This window comes from Mobula hypostoma, chromosome 6 (assembly GCF_963921235.1).
Source record: "Mobula hypostoma chromosome 6, sMobHyp1.1, whole genome shotgun sequence".
NCBI lineage: Eukaryota > Metazoa > Chordata > Chondrichthyes > Myliobatiformes > Myliobatidae > Mobula > Mobula hypostoma.
This window is the reverse complement of record NC_086102.1, coordinates 44,025,412-44,033,236: the sequence shown is the minus strand read 5'-3', so window position 1 is coordinate 44,033,236 and position 7,825 is coordinate 44,025,412.

The following is a 7,825-nucleotide window of genomic DNA, read 5'->3' as shown; positions in this document are numbered from 1 at the left end:
GATTACAGCCAAACTATCTGGCTTTTTATAGAATACTTGAAGAATTTTCTACACACAACCAACAGGATGCAGAGAGAGTAAAGTAGAAGGAAAATACTTATGTAATAATAGATTCTGTTACTTATCAAAGTGGATGAATTTGACTCGTGAACTCTTAGGTCACGATATAAACTCGAGCTGAATAGACTCCCAGGTCACAGTGCATTTTATAAATCACAAGGAATTCTGGACTTTCAGCATATCCCAGGTGAGTAACCAGCAGTGTATTATTTTACATATTACAGAAAGCTCCCATTACATTTTAAAGAATGTCAGCATTCTAGCCTGCTTTAGGAAGAAGGAAATAATCCAGCTGTCTCCTTAGTAACAAGAGATATCCTTTTGGGCACTGGTCATCACTGCAGAATATTACTCAGATTAAAATTTTCTGGTTCACACCTCAAAGGGGTAAAATGACCCAGGCTGGGAACTTTGCAATTATTTGGCATGCAGCAAGGAAAACAGACAGGGAACGCTGCTTTCTCCAACCAATAAATAAAAGGGTTTAATTACCTTTTATCTCTTAGATCGTATCTAATCACTTACAAAGTCAACCTGGTTCTTGATGATTCCATCTTCCTCAATTCAAGAAAATCACATTTTAGCAAGACTCAGCTGTAGAATAATATAAAATCTAAACATTGGTCTTTGAAGTTGAAAGTAAATTTGTTAATGAAATACATTTACAACCCTGAGATTCATTTTCTTGCAGGCATACCCAGAATATCCATTGAATAATAACTATAATAGAAACAATGAAAGACTGCGCCAAATTGGCCTTTCAACCAATGTGCAAAAGACAATGAACTGTGCAAATGTAGGTAGAAAGAAATAATAATGATAATTAAAAAATGATCAAAAAGCAATAACTATTGGGAATGTGAGATGAAAAGTCGTGAAAGTGTGGCATTGGTTGTGGGAACATTTCAATGATGGGGCAAGTGAAGTTATTCCCTTTGGGTCAAGGGGTGGTTGTGGAGTAATACCTGTTCCTGAACCTGGTGATGTGAGTCCTGAGGTACTTTCTTCCTGAAGGCAGCAGCGTGAAGACAGCATGTCCTGTGTGGTGGATAAATCAAGCGATTTTACATCAGAATTTATAGTAAGTATAACTTCCTTCAACTGTGCATTCATTGATTCAACTCACAGCTGTTTTTAAATTTAACCCAGAGTTCTACCTTGGCCACGCAAACCAGTGTTCTCCTGCCTCCTCCTGTTTAGTAAGATGTCGTCTGATGAAAGGTGACCAAGCTTACCACTCTGTCAGTAAATATGAAGACAGACACATTTCAAGACGTTCTTTATACATTGTTTTATTAGATGTGGTCCAAGGCATTCACAACTGCAGATAGAAAATTACTTTTTTAGAAACATAGAAAATAGGTGCAGGAGTAGGCCATTCGGCCCTTTGAGGATGCACCGCCATTCAGTATGATCATGGCTGATCGTCCTACTCAGAACCCTGTACCTGCCTCCTCTCCGTACACCCTGATCCCTTTAACCACAAGGGCCATATCTAACTCCCTCTTAAATATAGCCAATGAACTGGCCTCAACTGTTTCCTGTGGCAGAGAATTCCACAGATTCACCACTCTCTGTGTGAAGAAGTTTTTCCTCATCTCGGTCCTAAAAGGCTTCCCCTTTATCCTCAAACTGTGACCCCTCGTTCTGGACTTCCCCAACATCGGGAATAATCTCCCTGCATCTAGCCTGTCCAATCCCTTTAGAATTTTATACGTTTCAATCAGATACCCCCTCTTAAATTCCAGAGAGTATAAGCCTAGTCGATCCAGTCTTTCATCATATGAAAGTCCTGCCATCCCAGGAATCAATCTGGTGAACCTTCTTTGTACTCCCTCTATGGCAAGAATGCCTTTCCTCAGATTAGGGGACCAAAACTGCACACAATACTCCAGGTGTGGTCTCACCAAGGCCTTGTACAACTGCAGTAGAACCTCCCTGCTCCTGTACTCGAATCCTCTTGCTATGAATGCCAGCATATGATTCACCTTTTAAACCGCCTGCTGTACCTGCATGCCCACTTTCAATGACTGGTGTACAATGACACCCAGGTCTCGTTGCACCTCCCCTTTTCCTAATCGGCCACCATTCAGATAATAATCTTTTCCTGTTCTTGCCACCAAAGTAGATAACCTCACATTTATCCACATTAAATTGCATCTGCCATGAATTTGCCCACTCACCTAACCTATCCAAGTCACCCTGCATCCTCCTCACAGCTAACACTGCTGCCCAGCTTCGTGTCATCCACAAACTTGGAGATGCTGCATTTAATTCCCTCGTCTAAGTCATTAATATATATTGTATACAACTGGGGTCCCAGCACTGAGCCTTGCGGTACCCCACTAGTCACTGCATGCCATTCTGAAAAGGTCCCGTTTATTTCCACTCTTTGCTTTCCGTCTGCCAACCAATTCTCTATCCACATCAATACCATACCCCCAATACCGTGTGCTTTAAGTTTGCACATTAATCTCCTGTGTGGGACCTTGTCAAAAGCCTATTGAAAATCCAAATATACCACATCCACTGGTTCTCCCCTATCCACTCTACTAGTTACATCCTCAAAAAATTCTGAGATTCGTCAACATGATTTTCCTTTCACAAATCCATGCTGACTTTGTCCGATGATTTCACCGCTTTCCAAATGTGCTGTTATCACATCTCTGATAACTGACTCTAGCATTTCCCCCACCACCGATGTTAGGCTAATTGGTCTATAATTCCCTGGTTTCTCTCTCCTTTTTTAAAAAGTGGGGTTACATTAGCCACCCTCCAATCCTCAGGAACTAGTCCAGAATCTAAAGAGTTTTGAAAAATTATCACTAATGCATCCACTATTTTTTGGGCTACTTCCTGAAGCACTGTGGGATGCAGACCATTTTGTAGACCATGAGAAATTGTATACTTATCAGAGCAAAAGATGATAATAGAAACAAATTAGATTGGAAAACTCTCTATCAGAGTGTATGGATGCAAATTTCTTGTCTCTGTTTGTCTTGCCTCTTACTCTCAGTGGCCAGTTTGTTAGGTACACCAGTACACCTGCTCATTAATGTCAATTGTGGCAGCCACTCAGTGCATAAAAGCATGCAGACGAGGTCAAGGTGTTCAGTTGTTGCTCAGACCAACATCAGAATGGGGAATTAATATGATCTAAGTGATTTTGTCCATAGAATGATTGTTTGTGCCAGGTGAGATACTTTGAATATCTCAGAAACTGCTGATCTCCTGGGATTTTCATGCACACAGGCTCTTAGAGTTTAAGAGTTCAAAGTTTAGAGAGAATGGTGCAAAAAAGAAACAAATATTTTTTTTAAAAAAACATCCAGTGAAGGGAGATCTGTGGGCAAAAATGCCTTGCTAGTGATGAAGGTCAGGAGAATGGCCAGACTGGTTCAAATTGATGGGAAGGTGACAGTAACTCAAATAACTCAAAAGTGGTGTGCAGAAGAGCATCTCTGAACACACAGCAAGTCAAACTTCGAAGTGGATGGGCTATAGCAACAGAAGACCATGGACATTCAATCAGTGGCCACTTTAGTAGGCACCTCCTGTACCAATAAAGTGACCACTGAGTATATATCTGTATCATAGTGTTTTAGCCATGCCTGAATCCCCTGCGCATCAAACACCCATTTACACTATTTCTGTGTTTATGCAAAGTTTTATCGTGCTCACATCCCTGTTAACTCTCCTGAGATTCTACAACTCACCTGTACACCAGGAGAAGGTACACAGAAGTAATTTAAACTAACCAGCAACACGTCTGGGATATGGGAGAAATCCAGAGTAAACATGCACAGTCACGGGGAGAACATGCAACCTCCATGTAGGCGGTACTAGAAGTCAGGAATAAACCTAGTTAGTTAAATTGTAAGGCAACGGCTCTATTATCTGCACCACTGCTGATCTTGCACCACAACACATGGCGTGTGAGTGCACAACTCTGCAGCGTATGATTCTTTGACAGACTTCCAACCATAAATTCAAAGATTCAAGATTCAAGGTACATTTATTATCAAAGAATGTGTGCAATATACAACCCTGAGCTTTGTCTTCCCACAGGTAACCACAAAACAAAGAATAACCATGGATCCACACAAAGAAAAACATCAAACTCCCAACATGCAAAAAAAAAGAACACATCAAGCAAACAGCAAAAAAGAAAACAAGTGAAAACACAGAATATAAAACACCAAACTACAAATCATCCAACCAGTCCAGACATATTCAGTTCAGCTCAGTTCAGTTCAATCCAGTTCTGTGTTGCCCGTTAACTTCAGGTTGCAGAGCTGGTCCACTCCAATCAAAATAGTAACAAAAAAAGTGCGACCAGAAACCAGGAACACATCATAACGTGAACTACAGAGTCCAATTCACAAAACACATCAGTTAAACCTTGCCCAAGACCAGGATGCCAGCACCATCTCCCAGCAGCTTTGAGGGAGAGGGAGAGCGAGACCATTCGAATGCCGGGACCTCCCTCTGGGAGCAGCGGATGAGAGGGTGAGAGAGAGAATTGTCACATGCAGACACCTTTCTCTGGCAGCACCAAGCAAGAGGCTGGTAGACGGAGCTGAACCTGCTCACTTTCCACTCTCGCCTCGATAATTTCATTTTTCCTCAATGAGATTGGTGAGAAGCAGTGTGAATCGTGGGCTCACACCCTGTCTCCAGGACTTTTGGCCTTCAGGCCGCACAGTTTGCATGAAATCTCACGGAACCCCCTTGGAGACAGCAAAGCACCAGATTGCGGACTTGGCCCGAAAACACACCACTGCAATGTAGATCACAGGGTCCAACAGTAGTCGAACCACATTTGAGAGGAAAAAAAAGTGAAAGAAGTAGTTTTGTGGACTGTCTGAAAGACGTTGGCTTTGGTCATATTGTTTGCTGGCGCCACCTTCACTTCTCAACAACCCTGCACTTCATGCCACATCTAATGCTGAATCTTCATAGGATGCCTAATGTATTTTTCTGCAATGGTGTATATTAAAGCTTAAACAATGGAATAAATGGTAACTGGGTTGGCTAGGAACTCCTTGTCCATCTACCTCTTCCATTATTGTATTCAGCATTTCTTCTTGGACAACTTCAGTTTGCACTACTATACTTTGCACCGTTCCTTTGGTTTGCACCTGTTGTTATATTTATTATTGTTACCATGTGCACTGTTTACTCTGTGATCTTCACATGAGCAAGGAGTTTTATTGCACTCCAGTGCGTATGACAATGAATAATCTGAAAATGAAATCTTTCACAGAAAAATGAGCATACCATGCAATGACATAATGGTCAGGTAAAATATCAAACATGAAGAGAAGAACCTAATCTGTGTGGGCATGTTGCAATCTTTTGGATTCCATTCTGAATGTTATAGCCTCAGGTAATGTGATTTCTTGGTCTGTGTCAGTTGCCCATCTGTAATATTAGCACAGATTTCCTCCTTCCCTATTTCTTTTCTTTGGAAGTGGTGGACGTGACCAGTCTCCCCCATTCTTTGTCTATGTTATCACCCTCTTACTGCTCCCATTTAATCACTGACCAGATAACTTTAATTGTTAGCCTAACTCCATGGTTACCCTCATTTTATCCTATCAGAAGCATTCCCCTTTCCTCCCATCCTCCACCCTACCTCTTTACGAGTGTCTTTGGTCTCCTTCCCAGTCCTGACTAAAACTCTTCAACCAGAAATGTTACCTCTGTTTCCCTTCCCACAAATGCTACTTAACCTACTGAATATTCTCTGCTTTATTTTGAACTCCTTCGCTCTACCGTCTATGAAATCAACCATTCCCACAGATGAAATCATACATTGTACTAAAGGCCAAAGTAGTTCTTTTTAACACACAAACATCTCAGTAATATGAAAACAAAACATCTAGCACCAGCTGGGCATAAAATGCCCCAGTTGCACTTGTTAAGATAAAGAAGAAAGTGAACAATGCTTTTAAGAAGTCGAGGAGATGTAAGTCTCTTGACGGCCATAAAAAGATTAAGAATACAGTAACGATGGAAATCAGGAGGGCAAAGAGAATATAAGAGATGGATTTGGCACTTAAGATTAAGCACAATTCTCAGAGGATGTCCAGCTACATAAAGAATAAAAAGGTGTCTAGAGAGAGCAGGTCCTCTTAGATACCAGCAGGGCCGTAAATATCTCGAGCCACAGGAAACAGGTGGGATAGATAAGTGAATAGTTCTCCACAGTGCTTGCTCAAGAGAAGGGGAAAAAAGTGGAGATGTTTTGGAAAAAGTTCGTAATGCCAGGAAGGATGTATTTGCAGCCTTACAGCACATTAAGGTGAATAAGTCCCCAGGGCCTGACTGAGTATGTCCTTGGACTTTGTAAGAGGATAGAGAGAAAATTGCAGAGGCCCTTGCAAAGATATTTGTTTCATTGTTAGTCATTGGTGATGTTCCAGAAGACTGGAGGGTGGCTAATGTTCCATTGTTCAAGAAGGGTGGAAAGGACAGGCCAGGGAACTACAGGCTAATCAGCCAGTTATCAGTATTGGGGGAGTAGATGGAGGGAATTCTGAGTGACAGAATCTATCAGCATTTGGGTAGACAGAGGCTGATTCGGAGGAGTTAGAATAGCTTTGAACATGGGAGGTTGTGCTAGTTGAATCTTTTAGAGCTCTTTGAAGAGGTAGCCAAAAGGGTAGATGAAGGCAAAGCAGTGGATATTGTCTATCTGGGCTTTAGTAAGGCCTTCAACAAGGTCCCACATGGTGGCCTGGTCTGCAGGGTTAATTCTCCTGGAATCCAGGGAGAGCTATTTAGAACATAGGACATAGAAATCTACAGCACATTACAGGCCCTTCGGACCAAACTGTTGCGCCGACCATGTAACCTACTCTAGAAACTGCTTAGAATTTCCCTATGGCATAGCCTTCTATATTTCTAAGCTCCATGTACCTATCTAAGAGGCTCTTAAAAAACCCTATCGTATCCGCTTTCATCACCACCACCTGCAGTGCATTCCATGCACCCACCACTCTCAGTGTGAAAAACATCCCCCTGGCATCCCCTCAGTACCTATTTCCAAGCACATTAAAACTATGCCCCTCTTGTTAGTCATTTCAGCCCTGGGAAAAAAGCCTCTGGCTATCCACACGATCAATGCCCCTCATCATCTTATACACTATCTCTATCAGGACACCTCTCATCTTCCATTGCTCCAAGGAGGAAAGGCCAAGTTCACTCAACCTATCCTCATAAGGTACACCCTCCAATCCAGGCAACATCCTCGTAAATCTCCTCTGCACACTTACTATAGTATCCACATGCTTCCTGTAGTGAGGTGACCAGAAATGAACACAGTACTCCAAGTGTGGACTGACCAAGGTCTCAGAGGTAGGTTGTTTTGTGGGTAGGAAGCAGAAGGGTGGTGGTTGAAGATTGTATCTCAGAATGGTGGCCAGTGACTACTCATGTGCCACAGGGGCAGGAGCAGTCACAGGGACACTCATACTGGACCTTGGTTATTCATTATTTATAGAAGGATGTTAATGCACAAGGCTTGATCAGCAAGTTTGTGGATGACACAAAATAAGGGAGGTGGTGTTGTTAGTGAAGGATGTTATCATCGATTACAGTGGATCTTGATCAGTTAGGGAAGTGGGCCAAGGAATAGCAAATTCATTTCAATACAGATAAGTACGAGGTGATGCATTTTGGAAAGTCATATCAGTTTAGGACCTATACTATGAATGGTAGGGCAATAGAGAGTGTAGAGGAATTGTGGGGTTAGTGGTGG